Here is a 20,338-nt window from a genome sequence, read left to right as displayed (position 1 = left end):
ATTCAATCTAGAGGTGAATATATTCTATCTAGAGGTGGGTATATTCTATCTAGAGGTGGATATATTCTATCTAGAGGTGGATATATTCTATCTAGAGGTGGATATATTCTATCTAGAGGTGGGTATATCTAGAGGTGGATATATTCTATCTAGAGGTGGATATATTCTATCTAGAGGTGGATATATTCTATCTAGAGGTGGGTATATTCTATCTAGAGGTGGGTATATTCTATCTTGTGGCGGGTATATTCTATCTAGAGGTGGGTATATTCTATCTAGAGGAGGGTATATTCTATCTAGAGGTGGCTATATCTAGAGGCGGATATATCCTATCTAGAGGTGGATATATTCTATCTAGAGGTGGATATATTCTATCTAGAGGTGGATATATTCTATCTAGAGGTGGATATATTCTATCTAGAGGTGGGTATATTCTATCTAGAGGTGGGTACATTCTATCTAGAGGTTGGTACATTCTATCTAGAGGTGGCTATATTCAATCTAGAGGTGAATATATTCTATCTAGAGGTGGATATATTCTATCTAGAGGTGGGTATATCTAGAGGTGGATATATTCTATCTAGAGGTGGATATATTCTATCTAGAGGTGGGTATCTTCTATCTAGAGTTGGGTATATTCTATCTAGAGGTGGGTATATTCTATCTAGAGGTGGGTATATTCTGTCTAGAGGTGGGTATATTCTATCTAGAGGTGGATATATTCTATCTAGAGGTGGGTATATTCTATCTAGAGGTGGGTATATTCTATCTAGAGGTGGGTATATTCTATCTAGAGGTGGATATATTCTATCTAGAGGTGGATATATTCTATCTAGAGGTGGATATATTCTATCTAGAGGTGGATATATTCTATCTAGAGGTGGGTATATTCTATCTAGAGGTGGGTATATTCTATCTAGAGGTGGGTATATTCTATCTAGAGGTGGGTATATTCTATCTAGAGGTGGATATATTCTATCTAGAGGTGGATATATTCTATCTAGAGGTGGATATATTCTATCTAGAGGTGGATATATTCTATCTAGAGGTGGGTATATTCTATCTAGAGGTGGGTATATTCTATCTAGAGGTGGGTATATTCTATCTAGAGGTGGGTATATTCAATCTAGACGTCGGTATATTCAATGTAGAGGTCGGTATATTCAATCTAGAGGTCGGTATATTCAATCTAGAGGTGGGTATATTCTATCTAGAGGTGGATATATTCTATCTAGAGGTGGGTATATTCAATCTAGAGGTGATTATATTCTATCTAGAGGTGGGTACATTATATCTAGAGGTGGGTACATTCTATCTAGAGGTGGCTATATTCTATCTAGAGGTGGATATATTCTATCTAGAGGTGGATATATTCTATCTAGAGGTGGCTATATTCTATCTAGAGGTGGGTATATTCTACCTAGAGGTGGATATATTCTATCTAGAGGTGGGTATATTCAATCTAGAGGTGAATATATTCTATCTAGAGGTGGGTACATTCTATCTAGAGGTGGGTATATTCTATCTAGAGGTGGATATATTCTATCTAGAGGTGGATATATTCTATCTAGAGGTGGGTATATCTAGAGGTGGATATATTCTATCTAGAGGTGGATATATTCTATCTAGAGGTGGGTATCTTCTATCTAGAGGTGGGTATCTTCTATTTAGAGGTGGGTATCTTCTATTTAGAGGTGGGTATCTTCTATTTAGAGGTGGGTATATTCTATCTAGAGGTGGGTATATTCTATCTAGAGGTGGGTATATTCTATCTAGAGGTGGGTATATTCTATCTAGAGGTGGATATATTCTATCTAGAGGTGGGTATATTCTATCTAGAGGTGGGTATATTCTATCTAGAGGTGGGTATATTCTATCTAGAGGTGGATATATCTAGAGGTGGATATATCTAGAGATGGATATATCTAGAGGTGGGTATATTCTGTCTAGAGGTTGGTATATTCTATCTAGAGGTGGGTATATTCTATCTAGAGGTAGATATATTCTATCTAGAGGTGGATATATCTAGAGGTGGGTATATTCTGTCTAGAGGTGGGTATATTCTGTCTAGAGGTGGGTATATTCTATCTAGAGGTGGGTATATTCTATCTAGAGGTGGATATATTGTATCTAGAGGTGGATATATTGTATCTAGAGTTGGGTATATTCTATCTAGAGGTGGGTATATTCTATCTAGAGGTGGGTATATCTAGAGGTGGGTATATTCTATCTGGAGGTGGGTATATTCTATCTAGAGGTGGGTATATTCTATCTAGTGGTGGGTATATTCAATCTAGAGGTCGGTATATTCAATGTAGAGGTCGGTATATTCAATCTAGAGGTCGGTATATTCAATCTAGATGTGGGTATATTCTATCTAGAGGTGGATATATTCTATCTAGAGGTAGATATATTCTATATAGAGGTGGATATATTCTATCTAGAGGTGGATATATTCTATCTAGAGGTGGTTATATTCTATCTAGAGGTGGGTATATTCTACCTAGAGGTGGATATATTCTATCTAGAGGTGGATATATTCTATCTAGAGGTGGATATATTCTATCTAGAGGTGGGTATATTCTATCTAGAGGTGGGTATATTCTATCTAGTGGTGGGTATATTCTATCTAGAGGTGGGTATATTCTATCTAGAGGTGGGTATATTCTATCTAGAGGTGGCTATATCTAGAGGCGGATATATCCTATCTAGAGGTGGATATATTCTATCTAGAGGTGGATATATTCTATCTATAGGTGGATATATTCTATCTAGAGGTGGATATATTCTATCTAGAGGTGGGTATATTCTATCTAGAGGTGGGTACATTCTATCTAGAGGTTGGTACATTCTATCTAGAGGTGGCTATATTCTATCTAGAGGTGGGTATATTCTATCTAGAGGTGGGTATATTCTACCTAGAGGTGGGTATATTCTATCTAGAGGTGGGTATATTCAATCTAGAGGTGAATATATTCTATCTAGAGGTGGGTATATTCTATCTAGAGGTGGATATATTCTATCTAGAGGTGGATATATTCTATCTAGAGGTGGATATATTCTATCTAGAGGTGGGTATATCTAGAGGTGGATATATTCTATCTAGAGGTGGATATATTCTATCTAGAGGTGGATATATTCTATCTAGAGGTGGGTATATTCTATCTAGAGGTGGGTATATTCTATCTTGTGGCGGGTATATTCTATCTAGAGGTGGGTATATTCTATCTAGAGGAGGGTATATTCTATCTAGAGGTGGCTATATCTAGAGGCGGATATATCCTATCTAGAGGTGGATATATTCTATCTAGAGGTGGATATATTCTATCTAGAGGTGGATATATTCTATCTAGAGGTGGATATATTCTATCTAGAGGTGGGTATATTCTATCTAGAGGTGGGTACATTCTATCTAGAGGTTGGTACATTCTATCTAGAGGTGGCTATATTCAATCTAGAGGTGAATATATTCTATCTAGAGGTGGATATATTCTATCTAGAGGTGGGTATATCTAGAGGTGGATATATTCTATCTAGAGGTGGATATATTCTATCTAGAGGTGGGTATCTTCTATCTAGAGTTGGGTATATTCTATCTAGAGGTGGGTATATTCTATCTAGAGGTGGGTATATTCTGTCTAGAGGTGGGTATATTCTATCTAGAGGTGGATATATTCTATCTAGAGGTGGGTATATTCTATCTAGAGGTGGGTATATTCTATCTAGAGGTGGGTATATTCTATCTAGAGGTGGATATATTCTATCTAGAGGTGGATATATTCTATCTAGAGGTGGATATATTCTATCTAGAGGTGGATATATTCTATCTAGAGGTGGGTATATTCTATCTAGAGGTGGGTATATTCTATCTAGAGGTGGGTATATTCTATCTAGAGGTGGGTATATTCTATCTAGAGGTGGATATATTCTATCTAGAGGTGGATATATTCTATCTAGAGGTGGATATATTCTATCTAGAGGTGGATATATTCTATCTAGAGGTGGGTATATTCTATCTAGAGGTGGGTATATTCTATCTAGAGGTGGGTATATTCTATCTAGAGGTGGGTATATTCAATCTAGACGTCGGTATATTCAATGTAGAGGTCGGTATATTCAATCTAGAGGTCGGTATATTCAATCTAGAGGTGGGTATATTCTATCTAGAGGTGGATATATTCTATCTAGAGGTGGGTATATTCAATCTAGAGGTGATTATATTCTATCTAGAGGTGGGTACATTATATCTAGAGGTGGGTACATTCTATCTAGAGGTGGCTATATTCTATCTAGAGGTGGATATATTCTATCTAGAGGTGGATATATTCTATCTAGAGGTGGCTATATTCTATCTAGAGGTGGGTATATTCTACCTAGAGGTGGATATATTCTATCTAGAGGTGGGTATATTCAATCTAGAGGTGAATATATTCTATCTAGAGGTGGGTACATTCTATCTAGAGGTGGGTATATTCTATCTAGAGGTGGATATATTCTATCTAGAGGTGGATATATTCTATCTAGAGGTGGGTATATCTAGAGGTGGATATATTCTATCTAGAGGTGGATATATTCTATCTAGAGGTGGGTATCTTCTATCTAGAGGTGGGTATCTTCTATTTAGAGGTGGGTATCTTCTATTTAGAGGTGGGTATCTTCTATTTAGAGGTGGGTATATTCTATCTAGAGGTGGGTATATTCTATCTAGAGGTGGGTATATTCTATCTAGAGGTGGGTATATTCTATCTAGAGGTGGATATATTCTATCTAGAGGTGGGTATATTCTATCTAGAGGTGGGTATATTCTATCTAGAGGTGGGTATATTCTATCTAGAGGTGGATATATCTAGAGGTGGATATATCTAGAGATGGATATATCTAGAGGTGGGTATATTCTGTCTAGAGGTTGGTATATTCTATCTAGAGGTGGGTATATTCTATCTAGAGGTAGATATATTCTATCTAGAGGTGGATATATCTAGAGGTGGGTATATTCTGTCTAGAGGTGGGTATATTCTGTCTAGAGGTGGGTATATTCTATCTAGAGGAAGGTATATTCTATCTAGAGGTGGATATATTGTATCTAGAGGTGGATATATTGTATCTAGAGTTGGGTATATTCTATCTAGAGGTGGGTATATTCTATCTAGAGGTGGGTATATCTAGAGGTGGGTATATTCTATCTGGAGGTGGGTATATTCTATCTAGAGGTGGGTATATTCTATCTAGTGGTGGGTATATTCAATCTAGAGGTCGGTATATTCAATGTAGAGGTCGGTATATTCAATCTAGAGGTCGGTATATTCAATCTAGATGTGGGTATATTCTATCTAGAGGTGGATATATTCTATCTAGAGGTAGATATATTCTATATAGAGGTGGATATATTCTATCTAGAGGTGGATATATTCTATCTAGAGGTGGTTATATTCTATCTAGAGGTGGGTATATTCTACCTAGAGGTGGATATATTCTATCTAGAGGTGGATATATTCTATCTAGAGGTGGATATATTCTATCTAGAGGTGGGTATATTCTATCTAGAGGTGGGTATATTCTATCTAGTGGTGGGTATATTCTATCTAGAGGTGGGTATATTCTATCTAGAGGTGGGTATATTCTATCTAGAGGTGGCTATATCTAGAGGCGGATATATCCTATCTAGAGGTGGATATATTCTATCTAGAGGTGGATATATTCTCTCTAGAGGTGGATATATTCTATCTAGAGGTGGGTATATTCTATCTAGAGGTGGGTATATTCTATCTAGAGGTGGGTATATTGTATCTAGAGGTGGGTATATTCTATCTAGAGGTGGGTATATTCTATCTAGAGGTGGGTATATCTAGAGGTGGGTATATTCTGTCTGGAGGTGGGTATATTATATCTAGAGGTGGGTATATTCTATCTAGAGGTGGGTATATTCTATCTAGAGGTGGATATATTCTATCTAGAGGTGGATATATCTAAAAGATGGATATATCTAGAGGTGGGTATATTCTGTCTAGAGGTTGGTATATTCTATCTAGAGGTGGGTATATTCTATCTAGAGGTAGATATATTCTATCTAGAGGTGGATATATCTAGAGGTGGGTATATTCTGTCTAGAGGTGGGTATATTCTGTCTAGAGGTGGGTATATTCTATCTAGAGGTGGGTATATTCTATCTAGAGGTGGGTATATTCTATATAGAGGTGGATATATTGTATCTAGAGGTGGATATATTGTATCTAGAGGTGGGTATATTCTATCTAGAGGTGGGTATATTCTATCTAGAGGTGGGTATATTCTATCTAGAGGTGGATATATTCTATCTAGAGGTGGATATATTCTATCTAGAGGTGGATATATTCTATCTAGAGGTGGATATATTCTATCTAGAGGTGGGTATATTCTATCTAGAGGTGGGTATATTCTATCTAGAGGTGGGTATATTCTATCTAGAGGTGGGTATATTCAATCTAGAGGTCGGTATATTCAATGTAGAGGTCGGTATATTCAATCTAGAGGTCGGTATATTCAATCTAGAGGTGGGTATATTCTATCTAGAGGTGGATATATTCTATCTAGAGGTGGATATATTCTATCTAGAGGTGGATATATTCTATCTAGAGGTGGATATATTCTCTCTAGAGGTGGATATATTCTATCTAGAGGTGGGTATATTCTATCTAGAGGTGGGTATATTCTATCTAGAGGTGGATATATTATCTAGAGGTGGGTACATTCATCTAGAGTGGCTTAGGCTATCTAGAGGTGGGTATATTCTATCTAGAGGTGGATATATTCTATCTAGAGGTGGATATATTCTATCTAGAGGTGGGTATATTCTATCTAGAGGTGGATATATTCTATCTAGATGGTGGGATATATTCTATCTAGAGGTGGGTATATTCTATCTAGAGGTGGGTATATTCTATCTAGAGGTGGCGTATATCTAGAGGCTGGATATATTCTATCTAGAGGTGGATATATTCTATCTAGAGGTGGGTATCTTCTATCTAGAGGTGGGTATCTTCTATTTAGAGGTGGGTATCTTCTATTTAGAGGTGGGTATCTTCTATTTAGAGGTGGGTATATTCTATCTAGAGGTGGGTATATTCTATCTAGAGGTGGGTATATTCTATCTAGAGGTGGGTATATTCTATCTAGAGGTGGATATATTCTATCTAGAGGTGGGTATATTCTATCTAGAGGTGGGTATATTCTATCTAGAGGTGGGTATATTCTATCTAGAGGTGGATATATCTAGAGGTGGATATATCTAGAGATGGATATATCTAGAGGTGGGTATATTCTGTCTAGAGGTTGGTATATTCTATCTAGAGGTGGGTATATTCTATCTAGAGGTAGATATATTCTATCTAGAGGTGGATATATCTAGAGGTGGGTATATTCTGTCTAGAGGTGGGTATATTCTGTCTAGAGGTGGGTATATTCTATCTAGAGGTGGGTATATTCTATCTAGAGGTGGATATATTGTATCTAGAGGTGGATATATTGTATCTAGAGTTGGGTATATTCTATCTAGAGGTGGGTATATTCTATCTAGAGGTGGGTATATCTAGAGGTGGGTATATTCTATCTGGAGGTGGGTATATTCTATCTAGAGGTGGGTATATTCTATCTAGTGGTGGGTATATTCAATCTAGAGGTCGGTATATTCAATGTAGAGGTCGGTATATTCAATCTAGAGGTCGGTATATTCAATCTAGATGTGGGTATATTCTATCTAGAGGTGGATATATTCTATCTAGAGGTAGATATATTCTATATAGAGGTGGATATATTCTATCTAGAGGTGGATATATTCTATCTAGAGGTGGTTATATTCTATCTAGAGGTGGGTATATTCTACCTAGAGGTGGATATATTCTATCTAGAGGTGGATATATTCTATCTAGAGGTGGATATATTCTATCTAGAGGTGGGTATATTCTATCTAGAGGTGGGTATATTCTATCTAGTGGTGGGTATATTCTATCTAGAGGTGGGTATATTCTATCTAGAGGTGGGTATATTCTATCTAGAGGTGGCTATATCTAGAGGCGGATATATCCTATCTAGAGGTGGATATATTCTATCTAGAGGTGGATATATTCTATCTATAGGTGGATATATTCTATCTAGAGGTGGATATATTCTATCTAGAGGTGGGTATATTCTATCTAGAGGTGGGTACATTCTATCTAGAGGTTGGTACATTCTATCTAGAGGTGGCTATATTCTATCTAGAGGTGGGTATATTCTATCTAGAGGTGGGTATATTCTACCTAGAGGTGGGTATATTCTATCTAGAGGTGGGTATATTCAATCTAGAGGTGAATATATTCTATCTAGAGGTGGGTATATTCTATCTAGAGGTGGATATATTCTATCTAGAGGTGGATATATTCTATCTAGAGGTGGATATATTCTATCTAGAGGTGGGTATATCTAGAGGTGGATATATTCTATCTAGAGGTGGATATATTCTATCTAGAGGTGGGTATCTTCTATCTAGAGGTGGGTATCTTCTATTTAGAGGTGGGTATCTTCTATTTAGAGATGGGTATCTTCTATTTAGAGGTGGGTATATTCTATCTAGAGGTGGGTATATTCTATCTAGAGGTGGGTATATTCTATCTAGAGGTGGGTATATTCTATCTAGAGGTGGATATATTCTATCTAGAGGTGGGTATATTCTATCTAGAGGTGGGTATATTCTATCTAGAGGTGGGTATATTCTATCTAGAGGTGGATATATTCTATCTAGAGGTGGATATATTCTATCTAGAGGTGGATATATTCTATCTAGAGGTGGATATATTCTATCTAGAGGTGGGTATATTCTATCTAGAGGTGGGTATATTCTATCTAGAGGTGGGTATATTCTATCTAGAGGTGGGTATATTCAATCTAGAGGTCGGTATATTCAATGTAGAGGTCGGTATATTCAATCTAGAGGTCGGTATATTCAATCTAGAGGTGGGTATATTCTATCTAGAGGTGGATATATTCTATCTAGAGGTGGATATATTCTATCTAGAGGTGGATATATTCTATCTAGAGGTGGATATATTCTCTCTAGAGGTGGATATATTCTATCTAGAGGTGGGTATATTCTATCTAGAGGTGGGTATATTCTATCTAGAGGTGGATATATTGTATCTAGAGGTGGGTATATTCTATCTAGAGGTGGGTATATTCTATCTAGAGGTGGGTATATCTAGAGGTGGGTATATTCTGTCTGGAGGTGGGTATATTATATCTAGAGGTGGGTATATTCTATCTAGAGGTGGGTATATTCTATCTAGAGGTGGATATATTCTATCTAGAGGTGGATATATCTAAAAGATGGATATATCTAGAGGTGGGTATATTCTGTCTAGAGGTTGGTATATTCTATCTAGAGGTGGGTATATTCTATCTAGAGGTAGATATATTCTATCTAGAGGTGGATATATCTAGAGGTGGCTATATTCTGTCTAGAGGTGGGTATATTCTGTCTAGAGGTGGGTATATTCTATCTAGAGGTGGGTATATTCTATCTAGAGGTGGATATATCTAGAGGTGGATATATCTAGAGATGGATATATCTAGAGGTGGGTATATTCTGTCTAGAGGTTGGTATATTCTATCTAGAGGTGGGTATATTCTATCTAGAGGTAGATATATTCTATCTAGAGGTGGATATATCTAGAGGTGGGTATATTCTGTCTAGAGGTGGGTATATTCTGTCTAGAGGTGGGTATATTCTATCTAGAGGTGGGTATATTCTATCTAGAGGTGGATATATTGTATCTAGAGGTGGATATATTGTATCTAGAGTTGGGTATATTCTATCTAGAGGTGGGTATATTCTATCTAGAGGTGGGTATATCTAGAGGTGGGTATATTCTATCTGGAGGTGGGTATATTCTATCTAGAGGTGGGTATATTCTATCTAGTGGTGGGTATATTCAATCTAGAGGTCGGTATATTCAATGTAGAGGTCGGTATATTCAATCTAGAGGTCGGTATATTCAATCTAGATGTGGGTATATTCTATCTAGAGGTGGATATATTCTATCTAGAGGTAGATATATTCTATATAGAGGTGGATATATTCTATCTAGAGGTGGATATATTCTATCTAGAGGTGGTTATATTCTATCTAGAGGTGGGTATATTCTACCTAGAGGTGGATATATTCTATCTAGAGGTGGATATATTCTATCTAGAGGTGGATATATTCTATCTAGAGGTGGGTATATTCTATCTAGAGGTGGGTATATTCTATCTAGTGGTGGGTATATTCTATCTAGAGGTGGGTATATTCTATCTAGAGGTGGGTATATTCTATCTAGAGGTGGCTATATCTAGAGGCGGATATATCCTATCTAGAGGTGGATATATTCTATCTAGAGGTGGATATATTCTATCTATAGGTGGATATATTCTATCTAGAGGTGGATATATTCTATCTAGAGGTGGGTATATTCTATCTAGAGGTGGGTACATTCTATCTAGAGGTTGGTACATTCTATCTAGAGGTGGCTATATTCTATCTAGAGGTGGGTATATTCTACCTAGAGGTGGATATATTCTATCTAGAGGTGGGTATATTCAATCTAGAGGTGAATATATTCTATCTAGAGGTGGGTACATTCTATCTAGAGGTGGGTATATTCTATCTAGAGGTGGATATATTCTATCTAGAGGTGGATATATTCTATCTAGAGGTGGGTATATCTAGAGGTGGATATATTCTATCTAGAGGTGGATATATTCTATCTAGAGGTGGGTATCTTCTATCTAGAGGTGGGTATCTTCTATTTAGAGGTGGGTATCTTCTATTTAGAGGTGGGTATCTTCTATTTAGAGGTGGGTATATTCTATCTAGAGGTGGGTATATTCTATCTAGAGGTGGGTATATTCTATCTAGAGGTGGGTATATTCTATCTAGAAGGTGGATATATTCTATCTAGAGGTGGGTATATTCTATCTAGAGGTGGGTATATTCTATCTAGAGGTGGGTATATTCTATCTAGAGGTGGATATATTCTATCTAGAGGTGGATATATTCTATCTAGAGGTGGATATATTCTATCTAGAGGTGGGTATATTCTATCTAGAGGTGGGTATATTCTATCTAGAGGTGGGTATATTCTATCTAGAGGTGGGTATATTCAGTCTAGACGTCGTTATATTCAATGTAGAGGTCGGTATATTCAATCTAGAGGTCGGTATATTCAATCTAGAGGTGGGTATATTCTATCTAGAGGTGGATATATTCTATCTAGAGGTGGGTATATTCAATCTAGAGGTGATTATATTCTATCTAGAGGTGGGTACATTATATCTAGAGGTGGGTACATTCTATCTAGAGGTGGCTATATTCTATCTAGAGGTGGTAAAAGATGGATATATCTAGAGGTGGGTATATTCTGTCTAGAGGTTGGTATATTCTATCTAGAGGTGGGTATATTCTATCTAGAGGTAGATATATTCTATCTAGAGGTGGATATATCTAGAGGTGGGTATATTCTGTCTAGAGGTGGGTATATTCTGTCTAGAGGTGGGTATATTCTATCTAGAGGTGGGTATATTCTATCTAGAGGTGGGTATATTCTATCTAGAGGTGGATATATTGTATCTAGAGGTGGATATATTGTATCTAGAGGTGGGTATATTCTATCTAGAGGTGGGTATATTCTATCTAGAGGTGGGTATATCTAGAGGTGGGTATATTCTATCTGGAGGTGGGTATATTCTATCTAGAGGTGGGTATATTCTATCTAGAGGTGGGTATATTCAATCTAGAGGTCTGTATATTCAATGTAGAGGTCGGTATATTCAATCTAGAGGTCGGTATATTCAATCTAGATGTGGGTATATTCTATCTAGAGGTGGATATATTCTATCTAGAGGTGGATATATTCTATCTAGAGGTGGATATATTCTATCTAGAGGTGGATATATTCTATCTAGAGGTGGTTATATTCTATCTAGAGGTGGGTATATTCTACCTAGAGGTGGATATATTCTATCTAGAGGTGGATATATTCTATCTAGAGGTGGATATATTCTATCTAGAGGTGGGTATATTCTATCTAGAGGTGGGTATATTCTATCTAGTGGTGGGTATATTCTATCTAGAGGTGGGTATATTCTATCTAGAGGTGGGTATATTCTATCTAGAGGTGGCTATATCTAGAGGCGGATATATCCTATCTAGAGGTGGATATATTCTATCTAGAGGTGGATATATTCTATCTAGAGGTGGCTATATTCTATCTAGAGGTGGGTATATTCTACCTAGAGGTGGATATATTCTATCTAGAGGTGGGTATATTCAATCTAGAGGTGAATATATTCTATCTAGAGGTGGGTACATTCTATCTAGAGGTGGGTATATTCTATCTAGAGGTGGATATATTCTATCTAGAGGTGGATATATTCTATCTAGAGGTGGGTATATCTAGAGGTGGATATATTCTATCTAGAGGTGGATATATTCTATCTAGAGGTGGGTATCTTCTATCTAGAGGTAGGTATCTTCTATTTAGAGGTGGGTATCTTCTATTTAGAGGTGGGTATCTTCTATTTAGAGGTGGGTATATTCTATCTAGAGGTGGGTATATTCTATCTAGAGGTGGGTATATTCTATCTAGAGGTGGGTATATTCTATCTAGAGGTGGGTATATTCTATCTAGAGGTGGGTATATTCTATCTAGAGGTGGATATATCTAGAGGTGGATATATCTAGAGATGGATATATCTAGAGGTGGGTATATTCTGTCTAGAGGTTGGTATATTCTATCTAGAGGTGGGTATATTCTATCTAGAGGTAGATATATTCTATCTAGAGGTGGATATATCTAGAGGTGGGTATATTCTGTCTAGAGGTGGGTATATTCTGTCTAGAGGTGGGTATATTCTATCTAGAGGTGGGTATATTCTATCTAGAGGTGGATATATTGTATCTAGAGGTGGATATATTGTATCTAGAGTTGGGTATATTCTATCTAGAGGTGGGTATATTCTATCTAGAGGTGGGTATATCTAGAGGTGGGTATATTCTATCTGGAGGTGGGTATATTCTATCTAGAGGTGGGTATATTCTATCTAGTGGTGGGTATATTCAATCTAGAGGTCGGTATATTCAATGTAGAGGTCGGTATATTCAATCTAGAGGTCGGTATATTCAATCTAGATGTGGGTATATTCTATCTAGAGGTGGATATATTCTATCTAGAGGTAGATATATTCTATATAGAGGTGGATATATTCTATCTAGAGGTGGATATATTCTATCTAGAGGTGGTTATATTCTATCTAGAGGTGGGTATATTCTACCTAGAGGTGGATATATTCTATCTAGAGGTGGATATATTCTATCTAGAGGTGGATATATTCTATCTAGAGGTGGGTATATTCTATCTAGAGGTGGGTATATTCTATCTAGTGGTGGGTATATTCTATCTAGAGGTGGATATATCTAGAGGTGGATATATCTAGAGATGGATATATCTAGAGGTGGGTATATTCTGTCTAGAGGTTGGTATATTCTATCTAGAGGTGGGTATATTCTATCTAGAGGTAGATATATTCTATCTAGAGGTGGATATATCTAGAGGTGGGTATATTCTGTCTAGAGGTGGGTATATTCTGTCTAGAGGTGGGTATATTCTATCTAGAGGTGGGTATATTCTATCTAGAGGTGGATATATTGTATCTAGAGGTGGATATATTGTATCTAGAGTTGGGTATATTCTATCTAGAGGTGGGTATATTCTATCTAGAGGTGGGTATATCTAGAGGTGGGTATATTCTATCTGGAGGTGGGTATATTCTATCTAGAGGTGGGTATATTCTATCTAGTGGTGGGTATATTCAATCTAGAGGTCGGTATATTCAATGTAGAGGTCGGTATATTCAATCTAGAGGTCGGTATATTCAATCTAGATGTGGGTATATTCTATCTAGAGGTGGATATATTCTATCTAGAGGTAGATATATTCTATATAGAGGTGGATATATTCTATCTAGAGGTGGATATATTCTATCTAGAGGTGGTTATATTCTATCTAGAGGTGGGTATATTCTACCTAGAGGTGGATATATTCTATCTAGAGGTGGATATATTCTATCTAGAGGTGGATATATTCTATCTAGAGGTGGGTATATTCTATCTAGAGGTGGGTATATTCTATCTAGTGGTGGGTATATTCTATCTAGAGGTGGGTATATTCTATCTAGAGGTGGGTATATTCTATCTAGAGGTGGCTATATCTAGAGGCGGATATATCCTATCTAGAGGTGGATATATTCTATCTAGAGGTGGATATATTCTATCTATAGGTGGATATATTCTATCTAGAGGTGGATATATTCTATCTAGAGGTGGGTATATTCTATCTAGAGGTGGGTACATTCTATCTAGAGGTTGGTACATTCTATCTAGAGGTGGCTATATTCTATCTAGAGGTGGGTATATTCTATCTAGAGGTGGGTATATTCTACCTAGAGGTGGGTATATTCTATCTAGAGGTGGGTATATTCAATCTAGAGGTGAATATATTCTATCTAGAGGTGGGTATATTCTATCTAGAGGTGGATATATTCTATCTAGAGGTGGATATATTCTATCTAGAGGTGGATATATTCTATCTAGAGGTGGGTATATCTAGAGGTGGATATATTCTATCTAGAGGTGGATATATTCTATCTAGAGGTGGGTATCTTCTATCTAGAGGTGGGTATCTTCTATTTAGAGGTGGGTATCTTCTATTTAGAGATGGGTATCTTCTATTTAGAGGTGGGTATATTCTATCTAGAGGTGGGTATATTCTATCTAGAGGTGGGTATATTCTATCTAGAGGTGGGTATATTCTATCTAGAAGGTGGATATATTCTATCTAGAGGTGGGTATATTCTATCTAGAGGTGGGTATATTCTATCTAGAGGTGGATATATTCTATCTAGAGGTGGATATATTCTATCTAGAGGTGGATATATTCTATCTAGAGGTGGATATATTCTATCTAGAGGTGGGTATATTCTATCTAGAGGTGGGTATATTCTATCTAGAGGTGGGTATATTCTATCTAGAGGTGGGTATATTCAATCTAGAGGTCGGTATATTCAATGTAGAGGTCGGTATATTCAATCTAGAGGTCGGTATATTCAATCTAGAGGTGGGTATATTCTATCTAGAGGTGGATATATTCTATCTAGAGGTGGATATATTCTATCTAGAGGTGGATATATTCTATCTAGAGGTGGATATATTCTCTCTAGAGGTGGATATATTCTATCTAGAGGTGGGTATATTCTATCTAGAGGTGGGTATATTCTATCTAGAGGTGGATATATTGTATCTAGAGGTGGGTATATTCTATCTAGAGGTGGGTATATTCTATCTAGAGGTGGGTATATCTAGAGGTGGGTATATTCTGTCTGGAGGTGGGTATATTATATCTAGAGGTGGGTATATTCTATCTAGAGGTGGGTATATTCTATCTAGAGGTGGATATATTCTATCTAGAGGTGGATATATCTAAAAGATGGATATATCTAGAGGTGGGTATATTCTGTCTAGAGGTTGGTATATTCTATCTAGAGGTGGGTATATTCTATCTAGAGGTAGATATATTCTATCTAGAGGTGGATATATCTAGAGGTGGGTATATTCTGTCTAGAGGTGGGTATATTCTGTCTAGAGGTGGGTATATTCTATCTAGAGGTGGGTATATTCTATCTAGAGGTGGGTATATTCTATCTAGAGGTGGATATATTGTATCTAGAGGTGGATATATTGTATCTAGAGGTGGGTATATTCTATCTAGAGGTGGGTATATTCTATCTAGAGGTGGGTATATCTAGAGGTGGGTATATTCTATCTGGAGGTGGGTATATTCTATCTAGAGGTGGGTATATTCTATCTAGAGGTGGGTATATTCAATCTAGAGGTCTGTATATTCAATGTAGAGGTCGGTATATTCAATCTAGAGGTCGGTATATTCAATCTAGATGTGGGTATATTCTATCTAGAGGTGGATATATTCTATCTAGAGGTGGATATATTCTATCTAGAGGTGGATATATTCTATCTAGAGGTGGATATATTCTATCTAGAGGTGGTTATATTCTATCTAGAGGTGGGTATATTCTACCTAGAGGTGGATATATTCTATCTAGAGGTGGATATATTCTATCTAGAGGTGGATATATTCTATCTAGAGGTGGGTATATTCTATCTAGAGGTGGGTATATTCTATCTAGTGGTGGGTATATTCTATCTAGAGGTGGGTATATTCTATCTAGAGGTGGGTATATTCTATCTAGAGGTGGCTATATCTAGAGGCGGATATATCCTATCTAGAGGTGGATATATTCTATCTAGAGGTGGATATATTCTATCTAGAGGTGGCTATATTCTATCTAGAGGTGGGTATATTCTACCTAGAGGTGGATATATTCTATCTAGAGGTGGGTATATTCAATCTAGAGGTGAATATATTCTATCTAGAGGTGGGTACATTCTATCTAGAGGTGGGTATATTCTATCTAGAGGTGGATATATTCTATCTAGAGGTGGATATATTCTATCTAGAGGTGGGTATATCTAGAGGTGGATATATTCTATCTAGAGGTGGATATATTCTATCTAGAGGTGGGTATCTTCTATCTAGAGGTAGGTATCTTCTATTTAGAGGTGGGTATCTTCTATTTAGAGGTGGGTATCTTCTATTTAGAGGTGGGTATATTCTATCTAGAGGTGGGTATATTCTATCTAGAGGTGGGTATATTCTATCTAGAGGTGGGTATATTCTATCTAGAGGTGGGTATATTCTATCTAGAGGTGGGTATATTCTATCTAGAGGTGGATATATCTAGAGGTGGATATATCTAGAGATGGATATATCTAGAGGTGGGTATATTCTGTCTAGAGGTTGGTATATTCTATCTAGAGGTGGGTATATTCTATCTAGAGGTAGATATATTCTATCTAGAGGTGGATATATCTAGAGGTGGGTATATTCTGTCTAGAGGTGGGTATATTCTGTCTAGAGGTGGGTATATTCTATCTAGAGGTGGGTATATTCTATCTAGAGGTGGATATATTGTATCTAGAGGTGGATATATTGTATCTAGAGTTGGGTATATTCTATCTAGAGGTGGGTATATTCTATCTAGAGGTGGGTATATCTAGAGGTGGGTATATTCTATCTGGAGGTGGGTATATTCTATCTAGAGGTGGGTATATTCTATCTAGTGGTGGGTATATTCAATCTAGAGGTCGGTATATTCAATGTAGAGGTCGGTATATTCAATCTAGAGGTCGGTATATTCAATCTAGATGTGGGTATATTCTATCTAGAGGTGGATATATTCTATCTAGAGGTAGATATATTCTATATAGAGGTGGATATATTCTATCTAGAGGTGGATATATTCTATCTAGAGGTGGTTATATTCTATCTAGAGGTGGGTATATTCTACCTAGAGGTGGATATATTCTATCTAGAGGTGGATATATTCTATCTAGAGGTGGATATATTCTATCTAGAGGTGGGTATATTCTATCTAGAGGTGGGTATATTCTATCTAGTGGTGGGTATATTCTATCTAGAGGTGGGTATATTCTATCTAGAGGTGGGTATATTCTATCTAGAGGTGGCTATATCTAGAGGCGGATATATCCTATCTAGAGGTGGATATATTCTATCTAGAGGTGGATATATTCTATCTATAGGTGGATATATTCTATCTAGAGGTGGATATATTCTATCTAGAGGTGGGTATATTCTATCTAGAGGTGGGTACATTCTATCTAGAGGTTGGTACATTCTATCTAGAGGTGGCTATATTCTATCTAGAGGTGGGTATATTCTATCTAGAGGTGGATATATTCTATCTAGAGGTGGATATATTCTATCTAGAGGTGGATATATTCTATCTAGAGGTGGGTATATCTAGAGGTGGATATATTCTATCTAGAGGTGGATATATTCTATCTAGAGGTGGGTATCTTCTATCTAGAGGTGGGTATCTTCTATTTAGAGGTGGGTATCTTCTATTTAGAGATGGGTATCTTCTATTTAGAGGTGGGTATATTCTATCTAGAGGTGGGTATATTCTATCTAGAGGTGGGTATATTCTATCTAGAGGTGGGTATATTCTATCTAGAGGTGGATATATTCTATCTAGAGGTGGGTATATTCTATCTAGAGGTGGGTATATTCTATCTAGAGGTGGGTATATTCTATCTAGAGGTGGATATATTCTATCTAGAGGTGGATATATTCTATCTAGAGGTGGATATATTCTATCTAGAGGTGGATATATTCTATCTAGAGGTGGGTATATTCTATCTAGAGGTGGGTATATTCTATCTAGAGGTGGGTATATTCTATCTAGAGGTGGGTATATTCAATCTAGAGGTCGGTATATTCAATGTAGAGGTCGGTATATTCAATCTAGAGGTCGGTATATTCAATCTAGAGGTGGGTATATTCTATCTAGAGGTGGATATATTCTATCTAGAGGTGGATATATTCTATCTAGAGGTGGATATATTCTATCTAGAGGTGGATATATTCTCTCTAGAGGTGGATATATTCTATCTAGAGGTGGGTATATTCTATCTAGAGGTGGGTATATTCTATCTAGAGGTGGATATATTGTATCTAGAGGTGGGTATATTCTATCTAGAGGTGGGTATATTCTATCTAGAGGTGGGTATATCTAGAGGTGGGTATATTCTGTCTGGAGGTGGGTATATTATATCTAGAGGTGGGTATATTCTATCTAGAGGTGGGTATATTCTATCTAGAGGTGGATATATTCTATCTAGAGGTGGATATATCTAAAAGATGGATATATCTAGAGGTGGGTATATTCTGTCTAGAGGTTGGTATATTCTATCTAGAGGTGGGTATATTCTATCTAGAGGTAGATATATTCTATCTAGAGGTGGATATATCTAGAGGTGGGTATATTCTGTCTAGAGGTGGGTATATTCTGTCTAGAGGTGGGTATATTCTATCTAGAGGTGGGTATATTCTATCTAGAGGTGGGTATATTCTATCTAGAGGTGGATATATTGTATCTAGAGGTGGATATATTGTATCTAGAGGTGGGTATATTCTATCTAGAGGTGGGTATATTCTATCTAGAGGTGGGTATATCTAGAGGTGGGTATATTCTATCTGGAGGTGGGTATATTCTATCTAGAGGTGGGTATATTCTATCTAGAGGTGGGTATATTCAATCTAGAGGTCTGTATATTCAATGTAGAGGTCGGTATATTCAATCTAGAGGTCGGTATATTCAATCTAGATGTGGGTATATTCTATCTAGAGGTGGATATATTCTATCTAGAGGTGGATATATTCTATCTAGAGGTGGATATATTCTATCTAGAGGTGGATATATTCTATCTAGAGGTGGTTATATTCTATCTAGAGGTGGGTATATTCTACCTAGAGGTGGATATATTCTATCTAGAGGTGGATATATTCTATCTAGAGGTGGATATATTCTATCTAGAGGTGGGTATATTCTATCTAGAGGTGGGTATATTCTATCTAGTGGTGGGTATATTCTATCTAGAGGTGGGTATATTCTATCTAGAGGTGGGTATATTCTATCTAGAGGTGGCTATATCTAGAGGCGGATATATCCTATCTAGAGGTGGATATATTCTATCTAGAGGTGGATATATTCTATCTAGAGGTGAATATATTCTATCTAGAGGTGGATATATTCTATCTAGAGGTGGGTATATTCTATCTAGAGGTGGGTACATTCTATCTAGAGGTTGGTACATTCTATCTAGAGGTGGCTATATTCTATCTAGAGGTGGGTATATTCTACCTAGAGGTGGATATATTCTATCTAGAGGTGGGTATATTCAATCTAGAGGTGAATATATTCTATCTAGAGGTGGGTACATTCTCTCTAGAGGTGGGTATATTCTATCTAGAGGTGGATATATTCTATCTAGAGGTGGATATATTCTATCTAGAGGTGGGTATATCTAGAGGTGGATATATTCTATCTAGAGGTGGATATATTCTATCTAGAGGTGGGTATCTTCTATCTAGAGGTGGGTATCTTCTATTTAGAGGTGGGTATCTTCTATTTAGAGGTGGGTTTCTTCTATTTAGAGGTGGGTATATTCTATCTAGAGGTGGGTATATTCTATCTAGAGGTGGGTATATTCTATCTAGAGGTGGGTATATTCTATCTAGAGTTGGATATATTCTATCTAGAGGTGGGTATATTCTATCTAGAGGTGGATATATTCTATCTAGAGGTGGATATATTCTATCTAGAGGTGGATATATTCTCTCTAGAGGTGGATATA

The sequence above is a fragment of the Salmo salar genome, chromosome 05 (genome assembly GCF_965601325.2).
Source record: "Salmo salar chromosome 05, fSalSal1, whole genome shotgun sequence".
Taxonomy (NCBI): domain Eukaryota; kingdom Metazoa; phylum Chordata; class Actinopteri; order Salmoniformes; family Salmonidae; genus Salmo; species Salmo salar.
This window is presented reverse-complemented; position numbering follows the sequence as displayed.